Source organism: Felis catus, chromosome D4 (genome assembly GCF_018350175.1).
Source record: "Felis catus isolate Fca126 chromosome D4, F.catus_Fca126_mat1.0, whole genome shotgun sequence".
Lineage (NCBI taxonomy): Eukaryota > Metazoa > Chordata > Mammalia > Carnivora > Felidae > Felis > Felis catus.
Window position 1 is genome coordinate 87724402 of NC_058380.1, and position 10023 is coordinate 87734424.

At 58.4% G+C, this 10023-nt stretch overlaps 1 long non-coding RNA gene and 1 pseudogene across 1 annotated transcript; one reads left to right on the forward strand and one right to left on the reverse strand.

Annotated features, from left to right (window-relative positions):
- Positions 1 to 1302: 1302 nt before the first annotated feature.
- On the reverse strand, positions 1303 to 7309 carry LOC123381689. Its single transcript, XR_006588997.1, has 3 exons — positions 6940 to 7309; positions 2889 to 4968; positions 1303 to 2036 (listed from the first exon to the last, which is right to left on the reverse strand). It is a non-coding gene; the product is annotated as an uncharacterized LOC123381689 (long non-coding RNA).
- A 1586-nt stretch (positions 7310 to 8895) lies between these two features.
- Positions 8896 to 9789, forward strand: LOC109493586 (annotated as a pseudogene).
- The last annotated feature ends 234 nt before the right edge of the window (positions 9790 to 10023 follow it).

Consider the following 10023-nt stretch of genomic DNA (forward strand, 5'->3'; position numbering starts at 1 on the left):
CTGTTGTGCGGTATTCCCCGCCGGCTCCCTGGGATCTCAGGGACCAACCCCCCCCCCCCACCTTCCCCAGACCGAGAGATCCTAAGCTGAGCTTTATGGGTGACCTTGGGGTGGAGGGGTCCCGGAAATCCCTAAAATTACACGTTCCGCTTAGCGTGCATCGTTGGGGGAGGGACCCAAAGGTTTCATGGGTTTTTCAAAGTGATTCAGAAAGATGAAAAATCGCACCCCTAGGGAGGCTGCCTTTGCATCTTACTAATTAGTCTAGTCGACAAATATTTATGGAGACCTACTAGGTGCCACGTGCATGCTCAGTCCCGGAGACGCAGCCGTGAACTCTAGAGGAGGATCCTCACATTGGACAAACGATAAATACATGTCATTACAAGCACTCCGGAGCTGGGCAGGAACCCGGGAGAGGGTGGGTGGGAACCCAATCTGGGCTGGGACCAGGCTGTCTCTGAGGACTTCACAGGTCCCCTGGCGCCTACTCAGCCTGCACCCCAGCCCCCCCCCCCCCACTCCCAGCACACGCCACAACAGCAAGGCTCTTCCCCTTTCTGTCCCCCCCCCCATGACCATGAACAGGGCATACTTGGAGAGGGGTGTTCCCTGACTGTGGCCCACCCGGTGCTCTCTCCAAGGCAGGGGCGCTCAAGGAGTGGCTGACCCAAAGGTCACTGTGTTATTGGACACGGGCTGGAGACCCATTTTGCAGGTGAGGGACGAGTATCTGCACACATTACCTGGCACATGATAACTGCTCGACATACGGCAGGTCTTCGGGTTCCTTTAATGATGTTTTCTTACTAAGATGCGACCAGTGATGATTTTTTAAAGCATCTTTAGGGGCGCCTGGGTGGCTCAGCCGGTTAAGCGTCCAGCTTCGGCTCAGGTCACGATCTCCCGGTTCGTGGGTTCGAGCCCCGCGTCGGGCTCTGTGCTGACAGCTCGGAGCCTGGAGCCTGCTCCGGATGCTGTGTCTCCCTCTCGCTCCCTGCCCCTCCCCCGCTCATGCTCGCTCTCTCTCAAAAATAAACAAAAAAATTAAAAAAAAAAAAAGGCTCTACTATTCTCACAACTATCATGTGAGGTTGGCACCACTTAGAGTGCCCATTTTACAGATTAGGAAACTGAGGCTCAGAAAAGCCAAATTCCTTCTTGCCGGGTCATCCCCCCCCCCCCCCCCGGGACGGGGCAGAGCAGGCTCTGGAACCCGGGGCTTCCCTACACACCCTTTTCCCTGTCCCCTCCTGCCAACCCCCCATCCCCCCCATCCCCTCCTACCCCCGGCTTCCTGAGGACCACATTGCTTCCTGGGGGCAGCAATATATGGGAGTGTTCAGTGGAAACACTCTGGTCTGGACCGGAAGGCCTGGGTTCTAATCCTGTGTCTGCCCGTCCCAAGCAGGGTGACCTTGGATGGTTCACCCACCGTCCCTGACCCTCTGTGTAAGGAGGACTGTAAAGGCATGCTCCTCTCCAGGTTGCAGTCCAGCGAGGTCAAGGACACAGAGTGGTTAGCAGGGCGTTCCGATCCCGGGAAGCACTCGATGTGATCTTAGCCGTCGCCAGATTAAATGAAGCGTTGCCGTAGGAGCGGCTTTTATAACTTGGCCAAGATGAGACAGGATTTGGGGTTGCGGCAGGCATATACACAGGAATGGCGGCGAGCGGTTGCCTCAGTCTGTTGCTGGAGCGTCCGTCCGTGGCCACCCCGCCCGAAGCCCCCTCCTGGCCGGCCTCCCCCAGCAGCTGGTGTTGGTGCGTTTCTCAGCACGCCGCTGTGGCGGGTGCTGTCTGCAAGTTTACCCTTCCAGAGGTGGCCAGGAGGTCCTCCTCTCCGAGCCGCTGTCCTCAGCAAACTTAGCCTCCTGGGGTACGGGAGGGCCGAGGGGCAAGGGCTGTCCAAGGATGGGGATCCGAATGCTGATCCCGCGGGCGAAAGAAGAAAGCCAGGGCTGATGGTTCATTTCCAGCATGGCCTTGGAGGCGGGCAGACCTCGGGTTGGCCCGTCTGGACTCTAACCTCTTGTCTGTAAAATGGGGTGATAATAACAGTACTTGCTTCGCGGTGGATGAGGTCACAAAGGCCTTAGGCAGTTCCTGGCCCCCGTGGGGGCTCGCCTCCGTGGGGGAACCTTTATCTCCATGGTTTTTCTAGCCTGGGAGGTTGGGAAGCTGAAGCTAAAGGGGACACCGGCTGAGCAGCACCTTGTGGGACAAAGAACCCAAGGGCTGGAGCAAAGGGGGTGGCGGGGGAGGGTGCGTCTGGGGAACGGCGCACAGGCAAACGGGAGGTGACAAGGAGGAGAGGGTGGCCGGGATCAGAGCAGTCTCAAGGTCACACAGGGCAGGCCGGCCGGACGACTGGCTGGCTTTTCCACACGCGGGCGGTGTCAGTGAGGATGCTTCTGGGGGCAAGGAGCAGGCATCCTGACTCAGGCTGGCATTAGCAGTAAGGACATCAGAACGAGACGTACCCGGTGGCCCGGGGTGGGGTGGGGGATGGGAGGGGGCGCTGTCCGTTCTTCAGCAAAAGCTTAATCCCCAGGGAACAGTGGAGGCCACCTGCTTGAGTCCAACAGGAGGGAGAGAGGGCATCCCACCGCCATTGGTCCAAAGTCCCTCCCTTCTGAACGCGGCAGCCCAGGTCTCCGGAGATGCTGGGCACTGGTTGGCTTAGAACAGAACTCCTGAACCGAACAACTGGTAAGGAGCTGGCTTACAGAAAACAAGGCCCACCCTGGCGCTGGGGTGGCCCCAGAACTGGGGAGGGTGGGGTGGATGGGGGAGAGCAGGCAGGAGCCTGATCTCTCTCTCCCTCTCTCCCTCTCTCCCTCCCTCTCTTTCCCAGACTCAGAGCATGAGGGCTGGGTCCACCTCACCTTAATGTCCACAGCACCCAGAACAGGGCTCGGCACCGCGCGGGAGCTTCATGAGGGCTTGTTAAATAAATGCTGAATGGTGCCCCATTTCTGTAAGCTCAGAGAATCATGAGAGAGCAGCCATCAGTTAAATAAACAAACCTACAGACTAGGGTTTCTCAGGAGAGTATCTGGAATCCCCAGGGCAATGGGGGTGGCCTGAATAATCTCCCCTAAAGACATCCAGGTCATAATGCCTGGAATCTGTGAATGTTACCTTACAAGGCACCAGGGACATCAAAGATGTGATTACATTAAGGGTCTTCAGAGGGAGAGGTTATCCTGGTTTGCACCCCCCTGGGTGGCCCCCCAGTAGGGAAAGAAAGGAGGAGAGTGGACCCTATACCAGGGCTGGAAGGGGCAGGTTTGGGGAAGGGCGGTGCGAGGGGAGCCAGCTCTGTCTTGCGTTTGGGACACCTGCTTCTCGCCTGTCCTTGCCTCTAACCAGCTGGCCACTGACCGTGAGCACCTGCCTTTCCCCTTCCATCCCTTTAGCCCACAGGGCAGAGCTCAAAGCAGGGCCCCCATATCCTGTTGGAAGGCGCGACGTCCGTCCACGCGTTTGCTTTTAGCACCAATGGCTTTTGTGGGGATGCGGACCTTCCTCCCAAGTTCGGAGCGGGCTCTGCGGCTCCCCGCTGTCGACCCCAACTGGCCGAACTTGCCCAGCTCCGAGGACTTGTGGGTGTTTCCCCGCTCCGTTCCCAGGCATAAAGCAACCTTGCAAATAGGGGTTGCGGTTGCCCAGCCCGGCCCCTGGTAGGCTGCTGGCACACGGGGCGAAGTCCAGCCCTTCTTCCTACCAACCCAGGCTCAACCGATGGCTCCTTCGGTATCACTCCCCTCCTTACACACCCTCCATGGCTCCCCATTGCCTCCGGCAGTGGTTTCCAAACCTCCTATTTTAGCAGAGAGACTTTCCTCCTGCACCTACGATTGTAAAATGGTCGAATGCTGAGCAGCTCAGGTCCAGGCAGGGGTGAGGGGCAAGGCTGGCCTCCTGCCGCACCCTCCCCTCCTCCCCTCTTCTCCGAGCACAACAGCACACCGCTGGCAAACCATTAGCCAAAAGATAAGAAAGGTATGGAGGTGGCCCACACAACTCCCACCCCTCCTTGGTTCCCACCCCTTCCTTGGCAGGCCTCCTGGGTCAAGGGTCATGGCTACAAGGAACCTCCCCAGGGGAACCTACTCCCCAGGGGAGTCCCTACCTCCCTACAGAGGCACCTGCACGTGTCTGATTGATCACTACTCGAAGCCATGCTGGCCCCTGGGATACACAAGGCAGAAGTGCCCACCTTCAGAGAGCAGGAAGCTTCCAGGAGGGGCCTGGCACCCAGGAAGCGAGTACAAGGATAAGATGGTCGCCCGTGGCAACAAATGCCACAAAACCAAAGAAGGAAGGACCGGGGGACATTAGCAGACCCGGTGGGAGGCCAGGGCCTCTCTGGGAAGGTGACCTGAAGGATGAGAAGGAATGCTGTGACACCAAGGACAGAGAACAAAGAATTTCAGAAGCGGGAACAGCAAGTGCAAAGGCCCTGGGGCTCTGTGTGCTCCTAGGCCAGAATGGAGGAATAAAGAAACACGGCCCATCAAGTCCCTCCACAAGAAGACAGGTCCGTGGATGTTCAGAGCAGCTTCCTCAGAGCCTGGGACCAGAAGGGAACTGGGACAGCCAGGGACAGAAGGGACCAACAATGAAATAAACTGAGCAATGAGAAAAGGACAACCTGGAGCGAAGCGAAGGATCTCGGAGATACCACGCTGAGGGACCGGAGCGCACACTCCCAGTGCGTTTGTGTAGACGGGCAAGAGTGTCTACGGTCATGGAGGGCAGACTCCCGGTTCTCGCCTGGGGAGGGGGCGCGAGGGAACCCTCTGGAGGGCTGGGAACGTTCAGTATCTCGTTCAAGGTGGCGGTCATGCGGTGACACCGATGTGAGACAGTGTGGCGCCGTGCACGCAAAACTGGATCATTTCAACCCGTGTAAAGTTCACCTCAAGGAAGTACGGGCAGTAGGCTAGAGCGCCGTTGGCCCTTTTTGGAAAGGAAAAAAAGCCCACCTCAGCCCAGCCCACCTCGTCCACATCAGGAGGCATCTCGCGACCCTCGTCTGAGGTCAGATCCGGGGCTGACCGTACTGGAAACACAACCCAGACCCCATCTCTCCATCATCTACGTGAGCCTGCAGCCCCCCCCCCCCCACCACCCGCCCCTCTTTCCAGCTCCTTCCCCTCCCTCCTGGGGCCTGAGGCCTGGAGAGGTTCCAAGGGTGGGGACGGGGTGGACCCGGACACCCGCCATCCGGAATGTCGGGCTGGGCATTCCGGCACCTCCCGGAGGAGCAGCTAGGCTGTAACCCGAGAGCCTTCGGTTAAGCGGATTTCTCCCGGGCAGGACCCCCTCCAGTTCTGGAATGTGCAGCCTGGGGTGTGGGGGGCGGGGCCGGGAAGGGGTAACAAAGGGTGAAGCCGCTTTGAAATTCTGCTTCCTGCCCCCCCCTTCCCCATACCCGCCCCCCGCCCCAGCCCCAGCCCCAGCACTGAACAAACAGGCTCTCTCCTCCCGGCCAGTCTTTGTCGGGAGTGGAGGGGGCCGGCCCCAAGCTGCCGGGGCAGCCCCAGACTGGGCTGGAGGGGCACCGGCCTACATCCTGACCCCCCCACCCCGCACCCATCCTCTGGGCCGTCCTGCTCCCGCTGGCCATCACCCCAAGCTCACCCCCGGCTCCCCTGGGGCCAGAGCAGGAGACCCAGGGGGGTTCTTCTGCCACCTGATGGGGACCCTAATGTCCGGCCCACCCGTCTGGGCCCTGGGGGGAGGAGGCAGCGACTGAGGTCGTGGGATGCCATTACCTGCCACCCTGGGGGGGGGGGACCTGCCGCCTGCTCACACCTCCTCTTGTGCACCCCGCTGACCGGGGCTTTCCTGCAGCTCCCAGAGTGCCATGGGGCTGGGACGAGGCTGTGGCCTCTGTGGGGGGCCCTGTCTGCAGATTGCCCCAGGCTGGTCCCACTCCACGTAAGAAAACTGGGGAGCAGAGGGGCATTGGTGACCGCCGGCCCCTCTCCTCCTTCAGACTTCTCCCAGGGTGAAGACAGGGCCTTTGGGGAGGAGCCAGCCACGCCGGAGGCTTGAGAGTATTGACCTGCAGTCCACACACGATGACCTACGCCCGTGATGACAGACGGGCACCCGTGGGCCACACGGACCTGCCTCCCACAGAGCTCCCAGGTCGGTCAGTGCTGCCAACAGTTGAAGCCCCCCCGAGTGTCCTCCGGAAAGCCCAGCCCTGTGGTGGCTTCGGCCACTTTCCCAGGAGACGCCCTGGCCCACCCACCGCCCCACCGCTGAGGTCCCCAGCTCGGCCTCCCTCCCGTCTTCCTGTCCCTCCTCCCTGTCCTGAGAACCCACCTCCTTCCAGCCCCCTCCTCCCCCTCCTACCTCCCTTCTTGCCCTCCCATAGCTGAACCCCACCCTCGCCGCCCCCAATTCCCACCTGCACCCAGTCCTAGCACGCAAGACTCCGCCAAGGCCACGGACAAGACCACCAAATGGCCCTTGGAACCTTTCCATCCACGGAGCCTGCTGCCCTTGGACGGGACCTCGGCCTCAGAGGCGCGCACCCACTGGACCCCACGTGGGGACCCCTCGCTCCCTTCTCAGCCTGCACTTGAGGCCTCCCTCAGCCTCTCCTCAGCCAACAGTCCACCAGCACTGCCCTGCCGAGGGTCAGGGGCTGGGGCTGGGGCCGGCGGGACAGCCAGCCCGTTGGAGGAAATCCCCAACCTGGGCTCTCGGTGAAAGGAAAGCAAAGGCAGAGGTGGGCTCAGATGGTGCCATCCTGACAGCAGGGAATGTTCCAGAAGTTGAGCTGGGATGGGGTGGGGCCAAGAGGCTGAGGGGCCCTCCGCAGGGCACAGGACCCGCCAGATGTGGTCCAGCCACAGGAGGTCGGCAGGGGTCCTCTGCGGCCTCACCTCCTCCAGGCAGCTTAGCCTATTTTACCTGGCTGAGTTGGGGGTCTCCTCTGTGCTCCCCCAGACCCCTGCGCTGACACTCTGGGCTGTCCTTGTCTCCACTGCTCTGTCCTCACACCGGCCGGCACTCTAGGGTTGTGCTCATTGACAGGTGCAGGGAGATAAGGGAGTGAATGAACGAACGAATGAATGAATGAAGAGCCTTTCCACCAACTGTTCATTACCGGTTCCCAATCCTTGCAGGTCACGCCCACCCTCCGGGGAGGAATTTGCTCCCTCCCCAGCCTGGTGCTGGTCATTAACTCAGTGCCGGGACCTGCCTGGTTAATGAATAATTAAGCTGGACAGGATCTGACCTCAGGCTGACCTTGAGCCTCCCCACAGGTCATCCCCGCCCTCCCCCCCCCACCCCCCCCACCCCCCAGTCTGGATATGTGACCGATTCTGAGTGACCCTTCCCTTCCTCCCTGCTGCTGTGTTGGGCATCGGCATCACGGGGAAGTGCCAGGCGCAGAGAAGTCGTGGCCCTGCCCCTGGGGCCCTCCACCCTGCTCGTGAGGCCACCCCCTCCCCGGGGACTCCCTTACCTCCACACTCTGTGCCAAAGCCCAGAAGGGGCAGAACTGAGCACAGGCACACGGGCCTCCAGCTGGGCTCCGTCCCTGAGGCACTGAGCCCTCTGGGGCCCCACCCCCCTCCACCGGGCCTCGGATTCCCCGCCAGTCAAGCAAGGAGGATGTTTTCGGCAGGACTACAGAGTGGCAATCCTCTACATGACGTCTACATTCCATGACGCCGTGGACACGCGTCGGTGTCATGACAGATCCCGACGAGACCTCGGAGACCACTGGGTTGTGTCCAGTGATGGCGTGAAATCACGCAGCAAGTTGGGGCAGGGCTGGGAGATGGCTGCTAGTCTCCTGAGCTGCGGTCCCGGCCTCTCTCCTTATTGAGCCTTGTCCACGATTCCATTCTATTCATCCATTCACTCATTCACGTATTCGTTCATTCAGCAGATATGTTGGGCTGGGCTCAGCGTGAGGGGCCAAGGTCTCGCCCTCGGGGATGCCCCACCTAGGGGACACGGTCATCCCAGGCAGGAGGTAATGGGGTCTGGGGAGCCACGACAGGGGCCGGGAGAGAAGCCAATAGATTTAAGAATTATTAGGAAGTAGGGGCACCTGGGTGGCTCAGGCGGTTAAGCGGCCAACTTGGGCTCAGGTCATGATGTCTCGGTCCGTGAGTTCGAGCCCCGCGTCGGGCTCTGTGCTGACAGCTCAGAGCCCGGAGCCTGTTTCAGATTCTGTGTCTCTCTCTGTCTGACTCTCCCCTGTTCATGCTCTGTCTCTCCCTGTCTCAAAAATAAATAAAACGTTAAAAAAATAAAAAAAAAAAAAATGAAGAAGGAACCATGAGAGAACAATAGTCTGGTGCCGTCACAGGGATGGGAATAGTGCCCGTTCCCAACAGCCAGACTGGTAAACTCAACATTCACGGGGCCGGGGGTAGAGCACTCAGGAGAGTGTCGCTTCAGAGATGGGGAAGAATTAGTCTCAGACCGAGCATTGCTAAAACCCACCTAACAAATCATCAAGCAAGACCCAAACGGATCAATTGGTTCCCAAGCAATTTACTGCTTTCCAGAACAAAACTCAAGAAGATTGATAATACAAAAATATCCAACCTTCACAATGTCTGGTATCCAACAGAAAATTACCAGACATTTGGGCGCCTGAGTGGCTCAGTCGGTTAAGCAGCCTACTTCGGCTCAGGTCACCATCTCACGGTCTGTGAGTTCAATCCCCACGTCGGGCTCTGTGCTGATAGCTCAGAGCCTGGAGCCTGCTTCCAATTCTGTGTCTCCCTCTCTCTCTGCCCCTCCTCTGCTCGCACTCTGTCTCTCCCTCTCAAAAATAAAGAAACATTAAAAAAATAAAAAAGAAAGAAAGAAAGTTACCAGACATCTTCTTTGACAAAACACCAAATGGAGAACGATGCTGGTGCCACGGAAGGGCCTGGAGAGCCCAGGCCTGTGGCTTCCACAGAGGCTTCGGCAGCAACATGTGGGGCCAGAGTCATGGCCATGGTCAGGGCTGGGCCAGGACCACGGAACTCACAGAGGAAACACCAAGGACAAGGAGTGGATCTCCATCAACAAGCTGAGCCAACTGGTCGACATCATGAAGATCAAGGCCCTGAAAGAGCTCTCTCTCTCCTCCCTGCCCATCAAGGAATCTGAGATCATTGACTTTTTCCTGGACACATCCCAGGAAGTGATGAGGTTTGAAGTTTTGAAAATTATTCCTGTGCAGAAGCAGACCCAGGCTGGCCAGAGGACGAGGTGCAAGGCATTTGTTGCCATTGGAGAGCACAAAGGACACATAGGTCTGGGTGTTAAGTTGTCTAAGGAGGTAGCCACGGCCTTCCATGAGGCCATCGTCCTGCACAAGCCTTTCCACCGTCTCATGTGGCAAAGCTACTGGGGGAACCAGCTCGGCGAGGCCCACACTATCCCATGCAAGGGGACCAGACACTGTGACTCTGTGCTGGACGCCTCATCCCCTACACCAGGGGCAGGGGCATTCTCTCGGCCCCCGTGCCCAAGACGATACTGATGATGGCAGGCATTGACGACTGCTACCTCTCCACCAGGGGCTACGCTGCCACCCTGGGCCACTTCACCAAGGCCACTTTTGATGCTATTCCCAAGACCTACAGCTACCGTGCCCCTGACCTCTGGAAAGAGACGGTATTCACCAAGTCTCCCCGTCAGGAATTCACTGACCAGCTTGCGAAGACCCACACCAGAGTCTCTGTGCAGAAGACCCAGGCTCCAGCTGTGGCCACCACACGGTTTTACACAAGAAAAATAAAGTGAGTTAAAGCCCATTAAGAAAGAAAGAAAGAAAGAAAGAAAGAAAGAAAGAAAGAAAGAAAGAGAAAATTACCAGACATACAAAGAAGCACGAAACAATGATCTGTAAAGAAAAGAGTAATTAAGCAATTGAAACTGACCCAGCACTGACACAGATGTTAGAGTTAGCAGAGAAGGATTCTAAAACAGTTTTTATAACTGTATTTTATATTTTCAAAATGTGAAGTAGAGACATTA